The following is a 19,094-nucleotide window of genomic DNA, read 5'->3' on the forward strand; positions in this document are numbered from 1 at the left end:
CTCGACCCCGGGGGAACTGAACCAGACACGGGGGAAACTGAACCAGACCCCGGGGGGAACTTAACCAGACCCGGGGTAAACTGAACCAGACCCGGGGGGAACTGAACCAGACCCGGGGGGAACTGAACCAGACCCGGGGGAACTGAACTAGACCCGGGGGGAACTGAACCAGACACGGGGGAAACTAAACTAGACCCGGGTGAAACTGAACCAGACACGGGGGAACTGAACTAGACCTGGGGGAAACTGAACTAGACCCGGGGGAAACTGAACCAGACACGGGGGAACTGAAACAGACCCGGGAGGAACTGAACTAAACCCCGGGGGAACTGAACCAGACCCGGGGAGAACTGAACCAGACCCGGGGAGAACTGAACTAGACCCCGGGGGAAACTGAACCAGACTCAGGGGGAACTGAACCAGACCTGGGGGGAACTGAACCAAACCTACGGGGAACTGAACCAGACCCGGGGGAAACTGAACCAGACCCAGGGGGAAAATGAACCAGACCCCGGGGGAACTGAACCAAACCCAGGGGGAACTGAACCAGACCCGGGGGAAACTGAACCAGACCCAGGGGGAACTGAACCAGACCCGGGGGAAACTGAACCAGACACGGGGGAAACTGAACTAGTCCCGGGGGGAACTGAACCAGACCCGAGGAAAACTGAACCAGACCCGGGGGGAACTGAACCAGATCCGGGGGAAGCTGAACTAGACCCGGGGGGGAACTGAACCAGACATGGGGGAAACTGAACTAGACCCGGGGGAAACTGAACTAGACCCAGGGGGAACTGAACCAGACACGGGGGAAACTGAACCAGACCCCGGGGGGAACTGAACCAGACCCGGGGAAAACTGAACCAGACCCGGGGGGAACTGAACCAGACCCGGGGGAACTGAACTAGACCCGGGGGGAACTGAACCAGACACGGGGGAAACTGAACTAGACCCGGGTGAAACTGAACCAGACACGGGGGAACTGAACTAGACCTGGGGGAAACTGAACTAGACCCGGGGGAAACTGAACCAGACACGGGGGAACTGAAACAGACCCGGGAGGAACTGAACTAAACCCCGGGGGAACTGAACCAGACCCGGGGAGAACTGAACCAGACCCGGGGAGAACTGAACTAGACCCCGGGGGAAACTGAACCAGACTCAGGGGGAACTGAACCAGACCTGGGGGGAACTGAACCAAACCTACGGGGAACTGAACCAGACCCGGGGGAAACTGAACCAGACCCAGGGGGAAAATGAACCAGACCCCGGGGGAACTGAACCAAACCCAGGGGGAACTGAACCAGACCCGGGGGAAACTGAACCAGACCCAGGGGGAACTGAACCAGACCCGGGGGAAACTGAACCAGACACGGGGGAAACTGAACTAGTCCCGGGGGGAACTGAACCTGACCCGAGGAAAACTGAACCAGACCGGGGGGGAACTGAACCAGATCCGGGGGAAGCTGAACTAGACCCGGGGGGGAACTGAACCAGACATGGGGGAAACTGAACTAGACCTGGGGGAAACTGAACTAGACCCGGGGGAAACTGAACCAGACACGGGGGAACTGAACTAGACCCGGGGGAACTGAACCAGACCCCGGCGGAAACTGAACTAGACCCCGGGGGAACTGAACCAGACCCGGGGGGAACTGAACTAGACCCCGGGGGAACTGAACCAGACACGGGGGAAACTGAACCAGACCTGGGGGGAACTGAACCAAACCTAGGGGGAACTGAACCGGACCCGGGGGAAACTGAACAAGACCCAGGGGGAACTGAACTAGACCCCGGGGGAACTGAACCAGACCCAGGGAGAACTGAACCAGACCCGGGGAGAACTGAACTAGACCCTGGGGGAAACTGAACCAGACCCAGGGGGAACTGAACCAGACCTGGGGGGAACTGAACCAAACCTAGGGGGAACTGAACCGGACCCGGGGGAAACTGAACCAGACCCAGGGGGAAACTGAACCAGACCCCCGGGGGAACTGAACCAAACCCAGGGGGAACTGAACCAGACCCGGGGGAAACTGAACCAGACCCAGGGGGAACTGAACTAGACCCGGGGGGAACTGAACCAGACACGGGGGAAACTGAACTAGACCCGGGTGAAACTGAACCAGACACGGGGGAACTGAACTAGACCTGGGGGAAACTGAACTAGACCCGGGGGAAACTGAACCAGACACGGGGGAACTGAAACAGACCCGGGAGGAACTGAACTAAACCCCGGGGGAACTGAACCAGACCCGGGGAGAACTGAACCAGACCCGGGGAGAACTGAACTAGACCCCGGGGGAAACTGAACCAGACTCAGGGGGAACTGAACCAGACCTGGGGGGAACTGAACCAAACCTACGGGGAACTGAACCAGACCCGGGGGAAACTGAACCAGACCCAGGGGGAAAATGAACCAGACCCCGGGGGAACTGAACCAAACCCAGGGGGAACTGAACCAGACCCGGGGGAAACTGAACCAGACCCAGGGGGAACTGAACCAGACCCGGGGGAAACTGAACCAGACACGGGGGAAACTGAACTAGTCCCGGGGGGAACTGAACCTGACCCGAGGAAAACTGAACCAGACCCGGGGGGAACTGAACCAGATCCGGGGGAAGCTGAACTAGACCCGGGGGGGAACTGAACCAGACATGGGGGAAACTGAACTAGACCCGGGGGAAACTGAACCAGACACGGGGGAACTGAACTAGACCCGGGGGAACTGAACCAGACCCCGGCGGAAACTGAACTAGACCCCGGGGGAACTGAATCAGACCCGGGGGGAACTGAACTAGACCCCGGGGGAACTGAACCAGACACGGGGGAAACTGAACCAGACCTGGGGGGAACTGAACCAAACCTAGGGGGAACTGAACCGGACCCGGGGGAAACTGAACAAGACCCAGGGGGAACTGAACTAGACCCCGGGGGAACTGAACCAGACCCAGGGAGAACTGAACCAGACCCGGGGAGAACTGAACTAGACCCTGGGGGAAACTGAACCAGACCCAGGGGGAACTGAACCAGACCTGGGGGGAACTGAACCAAACCTAGGGGGAACTGAACCGGACCCGGGGGAAACTGAACCAGACCCAGGGGGAAACTGAACCAGACCCCCGGGGGAACTGAACCAAACCCAGGGGGAACTGAACCAGACCCGGGGGAAACTGAACCAGACCCAGGGGGAACTGAACTAGACCCGGGGGGAACTGAACTAGACCCCGGGGGAACTGAACCAGACCCGGGGAGAACTGAACCAGACCCGGGGAGAACTGAATTAGACCCCGGGGGAAACTGAACTAGACCCGGGGGGAACTGAACCAGACCCGGGGGGAACTGAATTAGACCCGGGGGGAACTGAACCAGACCTGGGGGAAACTGAACCAGACACGGGGGAACTGAACTAGACCCCGGGGGAACTGAACCAGACCCGGGGGGAACTGAACCAGACCTGGGGGGAACTGAACTAGACCCCGGGGGAACGGAACCAGACCCCGGGGGAACTGAACCAGACCCGGGGAGAACTGAATCAGACCAGGAGAGAACTGATCTAGACCCTGGGGAAACTGAACTAGACCCGGGGGGAACTGAACTAGACGCGGGGGGAACTGAACCAGACCCGGGGAGAACTGAACTAGACCCGGGGGGAACTGAACCAGACTCGGGGGAAACTGAACTAGACCCGGGGGGAACTGAACCAGACCCGGGGGGAAACTGAACCAGACACGGGGGAACTGAAACAGACCCCGGGGGAACTGAACTAGACCCGGGGGGAACTGAACTAGACCCCAAGGGAACTGAACCAGACCCGGGGAGAACTGAACCAGACCCGGGGAAACTGAACTAGACCCCGGGGGAACTGAACCAGACCCGGGGGGAACTGAACTAGACCCCGGGGGAACTGAACCAGACACGGGGGAAACTGAACCAGACCCCGGGGGGAACTTAACCAGACCCGGGGTAAACTGAACCAGACCCGGGGGGAACTGAACCAGACCCGGGGGGAACTGAACCAGACCCGGGGGAACTGAACTAGACCCGGGGGGAACTGAACCAGACATGGGGGAAACTGAACTAGACCCGGGTGAAACTGAACCAGACACGGGGGAACTGAACTAGACCTGGGGGAAACTGAACTAGACCCGGGGGAAACTGAACCAGACACGGGGGAACTGAAACAGCCCCGGGAGGAACTGAACTAAACCCCGGGGGAACTGAACCAGATCCGGGGAGAACTGAACCAGACCCGGGGAGAACTGAACTAGACCCCGGGGGAAACTGAACCAGACTCAGGGGGAACTGAACCAGACCTGGGGGGAACTGAACCAAACCTACGGGGAACTGAACCAGACCCGGGGGAAACTGAACCAGACCCAGGGGGAAAATGAACCAGACCCCGGGGGAACTGAACCAAACCCAGGGGGAACTGAACCAGACCCGGGGGAAACTGAACCAGACCCAGGGGGAACTGAACCAGACCCGGGGGAAACTGAACCAGACACGGGGGAAACTGAACTAGTCCCGGGGGGAACTGAACCAGACCCGAGGAAAACTGAACCAGACCCGGGGGGAACTGAACCAGATCCGGGGGAAGCTGAACTAGACCCGGGGGGGAACTGAACCAGACATGGGGGAAACTGAACTAGACCCGGGGGAAACTGAACTAGACCCAGGGGGAACTGAACCAGACACGGGGGAAACTGAACCAGACCCCGGGGGGAACTGAACCAGACCCGGGGAAAACTGAACCAGACCCGGGGGGAACTGAACCAGACCCGGGGGAACTGAACTAGACCCGGGGGGAACTGAACCAGACACGGGGGAAACTGAACTAGACCCGGGTGAAACTGAACCAGACACGGGGGAACTGAACTAGACCTGGGGGAAACTGAACTAGACCCGGGGGAAACTGAACCAGACACGGGGGAACTGAAACAGACCCGGGAGGAACTGAACTAAACCCCGGGGGAACTGAACCAGACCCGGGGAGAACTGAACCAGACCCGGGGAGAACTGAACTAGACCCCGGGGGAAACTGAACCAGACTCAGGGGGAACTGAACCAGACCTGGGGGGAACTGAACCAAACCTACGGGGAACTGAACCAGACCCGGGGGAAACTGAACCAGACCCAGGGGGAAAATGAACCAGACCCCGGGGGAACTGAACCAAACCCAGGGGGAACTGAACCAGACCCGGGGGAAACTGAACCAGACCCAGGGGGAACTGAACCTGACCCGAGGAAAACTGAACCAGACCCGGGGGGAACTGAACCAGATCCGGGGGAAGCTGAACTAGACCCGGGGGGGAACTGAACCAGACATGGGGGAAACTGAACTAGACCCGGGGGAAACTGAACCAGACACGGGGGAACTGAACTAGACCCGGGGGAACTGAACCAGACCCCGGCGGAAACTGAACTAGACCCCGGGGGAACTGAACCAGACCCGGGGGGAACTGAACTAGACCCCGGGGGAACTGAACCAGACCCAGGGAGAACTGAACTAGACCCCGGGGGAACTGAACCAGACACGGGGGAAACTGAACCAGACCTGGGGGGAACTGAACCAAACCTAGGGGGAACTGAACCGGACCCGGGGGAAACTGAACAAGACCCAGGGGGAACTGAACTAGACCCCGGGGGAACTGAACCAGACCCAGGGAGAACTGAACCAGACCCGGGGAGAACTGAACTAGACCCTGGGGGAAACTGAACCAGACCCAGGGGGAACTGAACCAGACCTGGGGGGAACTGAACCAAACCTAGGGGGAACTGAACCGGACCCGGGGGAAACTGAACCAGACCCAGGGGGAAACTGAACCAGACCCCCGGGGGAACTGAACCAAACCCAGGGGGAACTGAACCAGACCCGGGGGAAACTGAACCAGACCCAGGGGGAACTGAACCAGACCCGGGGGGAACTGAACTAGACCCCGGGGGAACTGAACCAGACCCGGGGAGAACTGAACCAGACCCGGGGAGAACTGAATTAGACCCCGGGGGAAACTGAACTAGACCCGGGGGGAACTGAACCAGACCCGGGGGAAACTGAATTAGACCCGGGGGGAACTGAACCAGACCTGGGGGAAACTGAACCAGACACGGGGGAACTGAACTAGACCCCGGGGGAACTGAACCAGACCCGGGGGGAACTGAACCAGACCCGGGGGAAACTGAACCAGACCCAGGGGGAAACTGAACCAGACCCCCGGGGGAAACTGAACCAGACCCAGGGGGAAACTGAACCAGACCCCCGGGGGAACTGAACCAGACCCGGGGAGAACTGAACCGGACCCGGGGGAAACTGAACAAGACCCAGGGGGAACTGAACTAGACCCCGGGGGAACTGAACCAGACCCGGGGAGAACTGAACCAGACCCGGGGAGAACTGAACTAGACCCTGGGGGAAACTGAACCAGACCCAGGGGGAACTGAACCAGACCTGGGGGGAACTGAACCAAACCTAGGGGGAACTGAACCGGACCCTGGGGAAACTGAACCAGACCCAGGGGGAAACTGAACCAGACCCCCGGGGGAACTGAACCAAACCCAGGGGGAACTGAACCAGACCCGGGGGAAACTGAACCAGACCCAGGGGGAACTGAACTAGACCCGGGGGGAACTGAACCAGACACGGGGGAAACTGAACTAGACCCGGGTGAAACTGAACCAGACACGGGGGAACTGAAGTAGACCCGGGGAGAACTGAACTAGACCCCGGGGGAAACTGAACCAGACTCAGGGGGAACTGAACCAGACCTGGGGGGAACTGAACCAAACCTACGGGGAACTGAACCAGACCCGGGGGAAACTGAACCAGACCCAGGGGGAAAATGAACCAGACCCCGGGGGAACTGAACCAAACCCAGGGGGAACTGAACCAGACCCGGGGGAAACTGAACCAGACCCAGGGGGAACTGAACCAGACCCGGGGGAAACTGAACCAGACACGGGGGAAACTGAACTAGTCCCGGGGGGAACTGAACCTGACCCGAGGAAAACTGAACCAGACCCGGGGGGAACTGAACCAGATCCGGGGGAAGCTGAACTAGACCCGGGGGGGAACTGAACCAGACATGGGGGAAACTGAACTAGACCCGGGGGAAACTGAACCAGACACGGGGGAACTGAACTAGACCCGGGTGAACTGAACCAGACCCCGGCGGAAACTGAACTAGACCCCGGGGGAACTGAATCAGACCCGGGGGGAACTGAACTAGACCCCGGGGGAACTGAACCAGACACGGGGGAAACTGAACCAGACCTGGGGGGAACTGAACCAAACCTAGGGGGAACTGAACCGGACCCGGGGGAAACTGAACAAGACCCAGGGGGAACTGAACTAGACCCCGGGGGAACTGAACCAGACCCAGGGAGAACTGAACCAGACCCGGGGAGAACTGAACTAGACCCTGGGGGAAACTGAACCAGACCCAGGGGGAACTGAACCAGACCTGGGGGGAACTGAACCAAACCTAGGGGGAACTGAACCGGACCCGGGGGAAACTGAACCAGACCCAGGGGGAAACTGAACCAGACCCCCGGGGGAACTGAACCAAACCCAGGGGGAACTGAACCAGACCCGGGGGAAACTGAACCAGACCCAGGGGGAACTGAACCAGACCCGGGGGGAACTGAACTAGACCCCGGGGGAACTGAACCAGACCCGGGGAGAACTGAACCAGACCCGGGGAGAACTGAATTAGACCCCGGGGGAAACTGAACTAGACCCGGGGGGAACTGAACCAGACCCGGGGGGAACTGAATTAGACCCGGGGGGAACTGAACCAGACCTGGGGGAAACTGAACCAGACACGGGGGAACTGAACTAGACCCCGGGGGAACTGAACCAGACCCGGGGGGAACTGAACCAGACCTGGGGGGAACTGAACTAGACCCCGGGGGAACGGAACCAGACCCCGGGGGAACTGAACCAGACCCGGGGAGAACTGAATCAGACCAGGAGAGAACTGATCTAGACCCTGGGGAAACTGAACTAGACCCGGGGGGAACTGAACTAGACGCGGGGGGAACTGAACCAGACCCGGGGAGAACTGAACTAGACCCGGGGGGAACTGAACCAGACTCGGGGGAAACTGAACTAGACCCGGGGGGAACTGAACCAGACCCGGGGGGAAACTGAACCAGACACGGGGGAACTGAAACAGACCCCGGGGGAACTGAACTAGACCCGGGGGGAACTGAACTAGACCCCGAGGGAACTGAACCAGACCCGGGGAGAACTGAACCAGACCCGGGGAAACTGAACTAGACCCCGGGGGAACTGAACCAGACCCGGGGGGAACTGAACTAGACCCCGGGGGAACTGAACCAGACACGGGGGAAACTGAACCAGACCCCGGGGGGAACTTAACCAGACCCGGGGTAAACTGAACCAGACCCGGGGGGAACTGAACCAGACCCGGGGGGAACTGAACCAGACCCGGGGGAACTGAACTAGACCCGGGGGGAACTGAACCAGACATGGGGGAAACTGAACTAGACCCGGGTGAAACTGAACCAGACACGGGGGAACTGAACTAGACCTGGGGGAAACTGAACTAGACCCGGGGGAAACTGAACCAGACACGGGGGAACTGAAACAGACCCGGGAGGAACTGAACTAAACCCCGGGGGAACTGAACCAGATCCGGGGAGAACTGAACCAGACCCGGGGAGAACTGAACTAGACCCCGGGGGAAACTGAACCAGACTCAGGGGGAACTGAACCAGACCTGGGGGGAACTGAACCAAACCTACGGGGAACTGAACCAGACCCGGGGGAAACTGAACCAGACCCAGGGGGAAAATGAACCAGACCCCGGGGGAACTGAACCAAACCCAGGGGGAACTGAACCAGACCCGGGGGAAACTGAACCAGACCCAGGGGGAACTGAACCAGACCCGGGGGAAACTGAACCAGACACGGGGGAAACTGAACTAGTCCCGGGGGGAACTGAACCAGACCCGAGGAAAACTGAACCAGACCCGGGGGGAACTGAACCAGATCCGGGGGAAGCTGAACTAGACCCGGGGGGGAACTGAACCAGACATGGGGGAAACTGAACTAGACCCGGGGGAAACTGAACTAGACCCAGGGGGAACTGAACCAGACACGGGGGAAACTGAACCAGACCCCGGGGGGAACTGAACCAGACCCGGGGAAAACTGAACCAGACCCGGGGGGAACTGAACCAGACCCGGGGGAACTGAACTAGACCCGGGGGGAACTGAACCAGACACGGGGGAAACTGAACTAGACCCGGGTGAAACTGAACCAGACACGGGGGAACTGAACTAGACCTGGGGGAAACTGAACTAGACCCGGGGGAAACTGAACCAGACACGGGGGAACTGAAACAGACCCGGGAGGAACTGAACTAAACCCCGGGGGAACTGAACCAGACCCGGGGAGAACTGAACTAGACCTGGGGGAAACTGAACTAGACCCGGGGAAACTGAACCAGACACGGGGGAACTGAAACAGACCCGGGAGGAACTGAACTAAACCCCGGGGGAACTGAACCAGACCCGGGGAGAACTGAACCAGACCCGGGGAGAACTGAACTAGACCCCGGGGGAAACTGAACCAGACTCAGGGGGAACTGAACCAGACCTGGGGGGAACTGAACCAAACCTACGGGGAACTGAACCAGACCCGGGGGAAACTGAACCAGACCCAGGGGGAAAATGAACCAGACCCCGGGGGAACTGAACCAAACCCAGGGGGAACTGAACCAGACCCGGGGGAAACTGAACCAGACCCAGGGGGAACTGAACCAGACCCGGGGGAAACTGAACCAGACACGGGGGAAACTGAACTAGTCCCGGGGGGAACTGAACCTGACCCGAGGAAAACTGAACCAGACCCGGGGGGAACTGAACCAGATCCGGGGGAAGCTGAACTAGACCCGGGGGGGAACTGAACCAGACATGGGGGAAACTGAACTAGACCCGGGGGAAACTGAACCAGACACGGGGGAACTGAACTAGACCCGGGGGAACTGAACCAGACCCCGGCGGAAACTGAACTAGACCCCGGGGGAACTGAACCAGACCCGGGGGGAACTGAACTAGACCCCGGGGGAACTGAACCAGACACGGGGGAAACTGAACCAGACCTGGGGGGAACTGAACCAAACCTAGGGGGAACTGAACCGGACCCGGGGGAAACTGAACAAGACCCAGGGGGAACTGAACTAGACCCCGGGGGAACTGAACCAGACACGGGAGAAACTGAACCAGACCTGGGGGGAACTGAACCAAACCTAGGGGGAACTGAACCGGACCCGGGGGAAACTGAACAAGACCCAGGGGGAACTGAACTAGACCCCGGGGGAACTGAACCAGACCCAGGGAGAACTGAACCAGACCCGGGGAGAACTGAACTAGACCCTGGGGGAAACTGAACCAGACCCAGGGGGAACTGAACCAGACCTGGGGGGAACTGAACCAAACCTAGGGGGAACTGAACCGGACCCGGGGGAAACTGAACCAGACCCAGGGGGAAACTGAACCAGACCCCCGGGGGAACTGAACCAAACCCAGGGGGAACTGAACCAGACCCGGGGGAAACTGAACCAGACCCAGGGGGAACTGAACCAGACCCGGGGGGAACTGAACTAGACCCCGGGGGAACTGAACCAGACCCGGGGAGAACTGAACCAGACCCGGGGAGAACTGAATTAGACCCCGGGGGAAACTGAACTAGACCCGGGGGGAACTGAACCAGACCCGGGGGAAACTGAATTAGACCCGGGGGGAACTGAACCAGACCTGGGGGAAACTGAACCAGACACGGGGGAACTGAACTAGACCCCGGGGGAACTGAACCAGACCCGGGGGGAACTGAACCAGACCTGGGGGGAACTGAACTAGACCCCGGGGGAACGGAACCAGACCCCGGGGGAACTGAACCAGACCCGGGGAGAACTGAATCAGACCAGGAGAGAACTGATCTAGACCCTGGGGAAACTGAACTAGACCCGGGGGGAACTGAACTAGACGCGGGGGGAACTGAACCAGACCCGGGGAGAACTGAACTAGACCCGGGGGGAACTGAACCAGACTCGGGGGAAACTGAACTAGACCCGGGGGGAACTGAACCAGACCCGGGGGGAAACTGAACCAGACACGGGGGAACTGAAACAGACCCCGGGGGAACTGAACTAGACCCGGGGGGAACTGAACTAGACCCCGAGGGAACTGAACCAGACCCGGGGAGAACTGAACCAGACCCGGGGAAACTGAACTAGACCCCGGGGGAACTGAACCAGACCCGGGGGGAACTGAACTAGACCCCGGGGGAACTGAACCAGACACGGGGGAAACTGAACCAGACCCCGGGGGGAACTTAACCAGACCCGGGGTAAACTGAACCAGACCCGGGGGGAACTGAACCAGACCCGGGGGGAACTGAACCAGACCCGGGGGAACTGAACTAGACCCGGGGGGAACTGAACCAGACATGGGGGAAACTGAACTAGACCCGGGTGAAACTGAACCAGACACGGGGGAACTGAACTAGACCTGGGGGAAACTGAACTAGACCCGGGGGAAACTGAACCAGACACGGGGGAACTGAAACAGACCCGGGAGGAACTGAACTAAACCCCGGGGGAACTGAACCAGATCCGGGGAGAACTGAACCAGACCCGGGGAGAACTGAACTAGACCCCGGGGGAAACTGAACCAGACTCAGGGGGAACTGAACCAGACCTGGGGGGAACTGAACCAAACCTACGGGGAACTGAACCAGACCCGGGGGAAACTGAACCAGACCCAGGGGGAAAATGAACCAGACCCCGGGGGAACTGAACCAAACCCAGGGGGAACTGAACCAGACCCGGGGGAAACTGAACCAGACCCAGGGGGAACTGAACCAGACCCGGGGGAAACTGAACCAGACACGGGGGAAACTGAACTAGTCCCGGGGGGAACTGAACCAGACCCGAGGAAAACTGAACCAGACCCGGGGGGAACTGAACCAGATCCGGGGGAAGCTGAACTAGACCCGGGGGGGAACTGAACCAGACATGGGGGAAACTGAACTAGACCCGGGGGAAACTGAACTAGACCCAGGGGGAACTGAACCAGACACGGGGGAAACTGAACCAGACCCCGGGGGGAACTGAACCAGACCCGGGGAAAACTGAACCAGACCCGGGGGGAACTGAACCAGACCCGGGGGAACTGAACTAGACCCGGGGGGAACTGAACCAGACACGGGGGAAACTGAACTAGACCCGGGTGAAACTGAACCAGACACGGGGGAACTGAACTAGACCTGGGGGAAACTGAACTAGACCCGGGGGAAACTGAACCAGACACGGGGGAACTGAAACAGACCCGGGAGGAACTGAACTAAACCCCGGGGGAACTGAACCAGACCCGGGGAGAACTGAACCAGACCCGGGGAGAACTGAACTAGACCCCGGGGGAAACTGAACCAGACTCAGGGGGAACTGAACCAGACCTGGGGGGAACTGAACCAAACCTACGGGGAACTGAACCAGACCCGGGGGAAACTGAACCAGACCCAGGGGGAAAATGAACCAGACCCCGGGGGAACTGAACCAAACCCAGGGGGAACTGAACCAGACCCGGGGGAAACTGAACCAGACCCAGGGGGAACTGAACCAGACCCGGGGGAAACTGAACCAGACACGGGGGAAACTGAACTAGTCCCGGGGGGAACTGAACCTGACCCGAGGAAAACTGAACCAGACCCGGGGGGAACTGAACCAGATCCGGGGGAAGCTGAACTAGACCCGGGGGGGAACTGAACCAGACATGGGGGAAACTGAACTAGACCCGGGGGAAACTGAACCAGACACGGGGGAACTGAACTAGACCCGGGGGAACTGAACCAGACCCCGGCGGAAACTGAACTAGACCCCGGGGGAACTGAACCAGACCCGGGGGGAACTGAACTAGACCCCGGGGGAACTGAACCAGACACGGGGGAAACTGAACCAGACCTGGGGGGAACTGAACCAAACCTAGGGGGAACTGAACCGGACCCGGGGGAAACTGAACAAGACCCAGGGGGAACTGAACTAGACCCCGGGGGAACTGAACCAGACCCGGGGAGAACTGAACCAGACCCGGGGAGAACTGAACTAGACCCTGGGGGAAACTGAACCAGACCCAGGGGGAACTGAACCAGACCTGGGGGGAACTGAACCAAACCTAGGGGGAACTGAACCGGACCCGGGGGAAACTGAACCAGACCCAGGGGGAAACTGAACCAGACCCATGGGGGAACTGAACCAAACCCAGGGGGAACTGAACCAGACCCGGGGGAAACTGAACCAGACCCAGGGGGAACTGAACCAGACCCGGGGGAAACTGAACCAGACCCAGGGGGAACTGAACCAGACCCGGGGGGAACTGAACTAGACCCCGGGGGAACTGAACCAGACCCGGGGAGAACTGAACCAGACCCGGGGAGAACTGAATTAGACCCCGGGGGAAACTGAACTAGACCCGGAGGGAACTGAACCAGACCCGGGGGAAACTGAATTAGACCCGGGGGGAACTGAACCAGACCTGGGGGAAACTGAACCAGACATGGGGGAACTGAACTAGACCCCGGGGGAACTGAACCAGACCCGGGGGGAACTGAACCAGACCTGGGGGGAACTGAACTAGACCCCGGGGGAACGGAACCAGACCCCGGGGGAACTGAACCAGACCCGGGGAGAACTGAATCAGACCAGGAGAGAACTGATCTAGACCCTGGGGAAACTGAACTAGACCCGGGGGGAACTGAACTAGACGCGGGGGGAACTGAACCAGACCCGGGGAGAACTGAACTAGACCCGGGGGGAACTGAACCAGACTCGGGGGAAACTGAACTAGACCCGGGGGGAACTGAACCAGACCCGGGGGGAAACTGAACCAGACACGGGGGAACTGTAACAGACCCCGGGGGAACTGAACTAGACCCGGGGGGAACTGAACTAGACCCCGAGGGAACTGAACCAGACCCGGGGAGAACTGAACCAGACCCGGGGAAACTGAACTAGACCCCGGGGGAACTGAACCAGACCCGGGGGGAACTGAACTAGACCCCGGGGGAACTGAACCAGACACGGGGGAAACTGAACCAGACCCCGGGGGGAACTTAACCAGACCCGGGGTAAACTGAACCAGACCCGGGGGGAACTGAACCAGACCCGGGGGGAACTGAACCAGACCCGGGGGAACTGAACTAGACCCGGGGGGAACTGAACCAGACACGGGGGAAACTGAACTAGACCCGGGTGAAACTGAACCAGACACGGGGGAACTGAACTAGACCTGGGGGAAACTGAACTAGACCCGGGGGAAACTGAACCAGACACGGGGGAACTGAACTAGACCCCGGGGGAACTGAACCAGACCCCGGGGGAACTGAACCAGACCCGGGGAGAACTGAACTAGACCCCGGGGGAACTGAACTAGACCTGGGGGGAACTGAACCAGATCTGCGGGATCTCGGCTTCAGCCAGGCACAGTCACAAACAGGAGAGAACCAGACTGGAGGGCAAACTGAGACTGCCCCATGTCTGTACCCTCCCCTGCCTGAGTCCACACAGTGCCCAGACTCACAGGGCACCCTGTACCAGCTGAGTGCTCAGACTCACACAGGGTCCCAGCTCCAGTTCACACCCACGAGCTCACAGAATCAGTCCCAACCCAACCTCCAGATCCAGACCCACCTCCACTCTGAGGTCCAGTCTCAGATCCAGACCCAAATCCAGGCCTAGCTCCCAGAACCTGAACCTAGTCCTATCCCAACTCCAGACCCATAGCTCAGACCCCAGAGCCTGACCCACATCTAGTCCCAGATTTTGAACCAAGCCCCAGAAGCACCAGCATTTGCATTGGTCAGGGGCACCCCAGGTAGAGGCCCTGCCCTCTGGCAGGACCCAGTTAGAAGATGTGCTACTTGAAGATTCTGATCAAACTATAAAATGTATGGGGAGAACCAAAAAATTGGATATAGTCCTCACCTGCAGTTCTTCAGCCTGCCCACAGGACCCATAGGACCCCATAGGACCCCACAGGACTCCATAGGATCCCATAGGACCCTATAGGACCCACAGGACCCCACAGGATCCCACAGGACCCCATAGGATCCGATAGGACCCTATAGGACCCACAGGACCCCACAGAATCCCACAGGACCCCATAGGATCCCACAGGACCCTATAGTACCCACAGGATCCCACAGGACCCCATAGGATCCCACAGGACCCCATAGAACCCTGTAGGATCCACAGGACCGCTCAAGACCCTGTCCATGTCTTTAAAGTGGTAAGAGGTGTATATGATGAAGATGGCATTGAGCAAAGGATTGCAGCACACGGGGTTAAAATTAACAAAACTCTAGGCTCTAGAAAAGGAATTTTTTGTATGAAGTCGTTAAATAATGCTGACACCCAGAAGTAGGAAGTACCGACAATTCATTCATTCAAAAGGGTCCTGGATAAATTGCTTATCGCTTTCCTCTTATTGTGGCACAGTGGTAATTCCACTGGACTAGTAATCCAGGGATCCCGGCTAATATTCGAGAGACACGGGTTCAAATCCCAGCATGGCAGTTGGTGGAATTTACACGCAATCAGTAACAGGGACAATGAAACTAACTTTAATTATGGGGCGGCACAGTGGCGCAGTGGTTAGCACCGCAGCCTCACAGCTCCAGCGACCCAGGTTCAATTCTGGGTACTGCCTGTGTGGAGTTTGCAAGTTCTCCCTGTGACCGTGTTGGTTTATTTTTGGCCGGGTGCTCTGGTTTCCTCCCACAGCCAAAGACTTGCTGGTTGATAGGTAAATTGGCCATTGTAAATTGTCCCTAGTATAGGTAGGGGAAGGTGGGGATGTGGTAGGAATATGGGATTAGTGTAGGATTAGTATAAATGGGTGGTTGATGGTCGGCACAGACTCGGTGGGCCGAAGGGCCTGTTTCAGTACTGTATCTCTAAATAAATAAATGGGATGGAGATTATAATGATGATTATAAATGGAGATGATTACATTGCCCACAGATCGAGTGGTCCCCCACCGGTGGCCACAAGTGGAAGGTCACAGGATGAAAAGTCAGCATGAGTGATAGGATGACATCATAGGTCCTATTTCTTGTTGGTATCACCATAGCAACGCTGAACATGTTAGTAATGTGCAGCACTGGTGAAAGGATGAAAACAGGCACTAAATGGTTACAGTCCCAAAAGGTCTAGACTATAGGACTGTAAGACTATACATATATTTAATCCTAATTTCTGATCATCATTTGAACTGCCTGGTGGAACTAAACCAGAAACCTGGAGCTTTAGCACTCAAGACACAATTTTTGTGGAGCAGTATACGTGGGCTTCTTGCACCCACTTCCGCTGAATGTGTGGAGTGCTCTGGCTGACACCCATGAGCATGTTGCTGGATGGCGAAGGGACCGAGGGAAAGGGAACACAGGTTCGCTGATGCGGCACAGGTGATCCTGATAGAGGAGATCCAGAGGAGGAGGGATGTATTTTACCCATGGAGGGTGGAGGAAGCCTCCTCATCCGCCTGTCCCTTTTTCCCGGAGCAGCTGATGCTGCTCTGCCGAGCCTCATCTCCTCCCATTCATTGTCCAGACCAAGGGGGATCCCCAGCGGAGATGCACATGACCAGGCGCTCCCTTTCTCCTAATGACACCTATAAGATGTCCAGTAAGTTTGGGTAGCAGAGCACTTACTCTTTTTAGGTGAAGTCCTCAGAGAATTTCCAGAATAAATGTTGCTTGAGTGCTCGTGAAGTCTTGATAAAGTGCCCCAGAAAGTCTGCTGATGTGTTTCTGAGATCCTCTGCACAGTTTCAGCAGCAAATGCCATGAAATGGAGCGTATTCCTTTAAGTAGCATGTGAAATTGACATCAATGTTGTGTTTACTCCCAATCAGCTGCTCGCTGTTAGGAGAGGGCGTTAGTTAAAGCGTTACCACTAAAATGCCATGCAGCCTCTTTAATGAGCAATAACAGGCATTTTAAGTGACAATCGGCTGTTTAACAAGCCTTGGGCAGTCAATCCTAGCTTCAACACCTTTAACACTAAATGAGGGCTAAGCTAACGTTTCAGCTTAAGACAGCTTTCCTGGCCAATTCTTTACCTCTTTAACGCCTAAAGTACTTGGTGGAAAGATCACCTTTAAGTTTACAGCCTTCCTCTGAAGCAGTGAATTGAACTTGAGGTGATCAGTGACTTCTTTTCTGAAAAAAATAGGCAACCGGCAGTTGAATACTGGGAGGACAGGGCACAATTTCAAAATCTGCGTATGACACAAAACTTGTAAGTATTGTGAACTGTGAGGAGGACAGTGATAAACCTCAAGAGAACATAGATAGGCTGGTGGAATGGGCAGACAAATGGTAGATGAAATTTAATGCAGAGAAGTGTGAAGTGATTCATTTTGGTACAAAGAACAAGGAGAGGTAACATAAAATAAAGGATACAATTCTAAAGGGGGTGCAGGAGCAGAGGGACCTGGGGTTATATGTGCACAAATCATTGAAAATGGCAAGGCAGGTTGAGAAAGTGGTCAATAAAGTATAGAGGAACCTGGGCTTTATAAACAGTGTTAGGACTGAGGAGTGCACTGTCTTTCTCTATTTCTGCTTCTCAACAGATCACAACATATGAGGTGGCACAGTGGCGCAGTGGTTAGCACCGCAGCCTCACAGCTCCAGGGACCCGGGTTCGATTCTGGGTACTGCCTGTGTGGAGTTTGCAAGTTTTCCCTGTGTCTGCGTGGGTTTCCTCCGGGTGCTCCGGTTTCCTCCCACATGCCAAAGACTTGCAGGTTGATAGGTTAATTGGCCATTATAAATTGCCCCTAGTATAGGTAGGTGGTAGGGAAATATATGGGGATAGGTGGGGATGTGGTAGGAATATGGGATTAGTGTAGGATTAGTATAAATGGCTGGTTGATGGTCGGCACAGACTTGTGGGCCGAAGGGCCTGTTTCAGTGCTGTATCTCTAAAACTAATATATTTAAATGTTTACCCAGTTACCGATACGGCCAATTATATACTCTATTTTTATTTCAGAATAAAATCCACCAACCAGGTTTCTTTAATAAACAACAAAATGATCAATTTATTATAAAACAAGACTTATTCAGTAAAGATGCAAAACATTAACACACAGAGTGAAATATGAAAGTTCCTTTTAACTTAGCCCAACACACTCAGCTGCCTGTCTGGCTGTTGAAACCTACTGGTCCTCTACCTGCATTCTTATTAAGGGAGGGAGTGAATTTTTAAATTCTTCCAGTAGAATTATTTCCCTAAGGGTCTTATACATGGCCTCCACCTTTAGTGCCTGCATCCAATGATCAAAATTAATTTGCTTTACCCTCTCAAATTTTATATAAGTATGCACAGGCTGTTTCCGGAGGTTCCGAAATTTCTGCCTGTAAACTTTAGGAACTAACTCACAAGCAGCGAGAATAGCCTTTTTGCCATCACATTATCTGCAGAAGCCTCCTCAAAAAGCATGGCACCAACTTCATGAGCTCTGCCAATCAAACCGTTTTGCATCAGCAATGACCAGCTTTCCTTCGGCCACTTCATCTGTCGAGCTACCTTTGCAAAAGAAATTAAAAATGCCTCTACGTCCCTTTCCTCAAACTTCGGGAGGGCTTGCACAAATTTAAATAGCTCTCCACTGCGGTCAGGTCTTTCCTCACCAGAATTTTCACTGGACCCAAGGCCACCTTTTTGTTTTACTCCAGCTTTTTTAATTTGAATTCCTTTTTAAAAAATTTTATTTAGAGATACAGCACTGAAACAGGCCCTTCGGCCCACCGAGTCTGAGCCAACCAAGAACCACCCATTTATACAAACCCTACAGTAATCCCATATTCCCTACCACCTACCTACACTAGGGGCAATTTACAATGGCCAATTTACCTATCACCTGCAAGTCTTTGGCCGTGGGAGGAAACCGAAGCACCCGTCGAAAATCCACGTGGTCACAGGAGAACTTGCAAACTCCGCACAGGCAGTTCCCAGAATTGAACCCGGGTCGCTGGAGCTGTGACGCTGCGGTGCTAACCACTG

Source organism: Heterodontus francisci, chromosome 22 (genome assembly GCF_036365525.1).
Source record: "Heterodontus francisci isolate sHetFra1 chromosome 22, sHetFra1.hap1, whole genome shotgun sequence".
Classification (NCBI taxonomy): Eukaryota; Metazoa; Chordata; class Chondrichthyes; order Heterodontiformes; family Heterodontidae; genus Heterodontus; species Heterodontus francisci.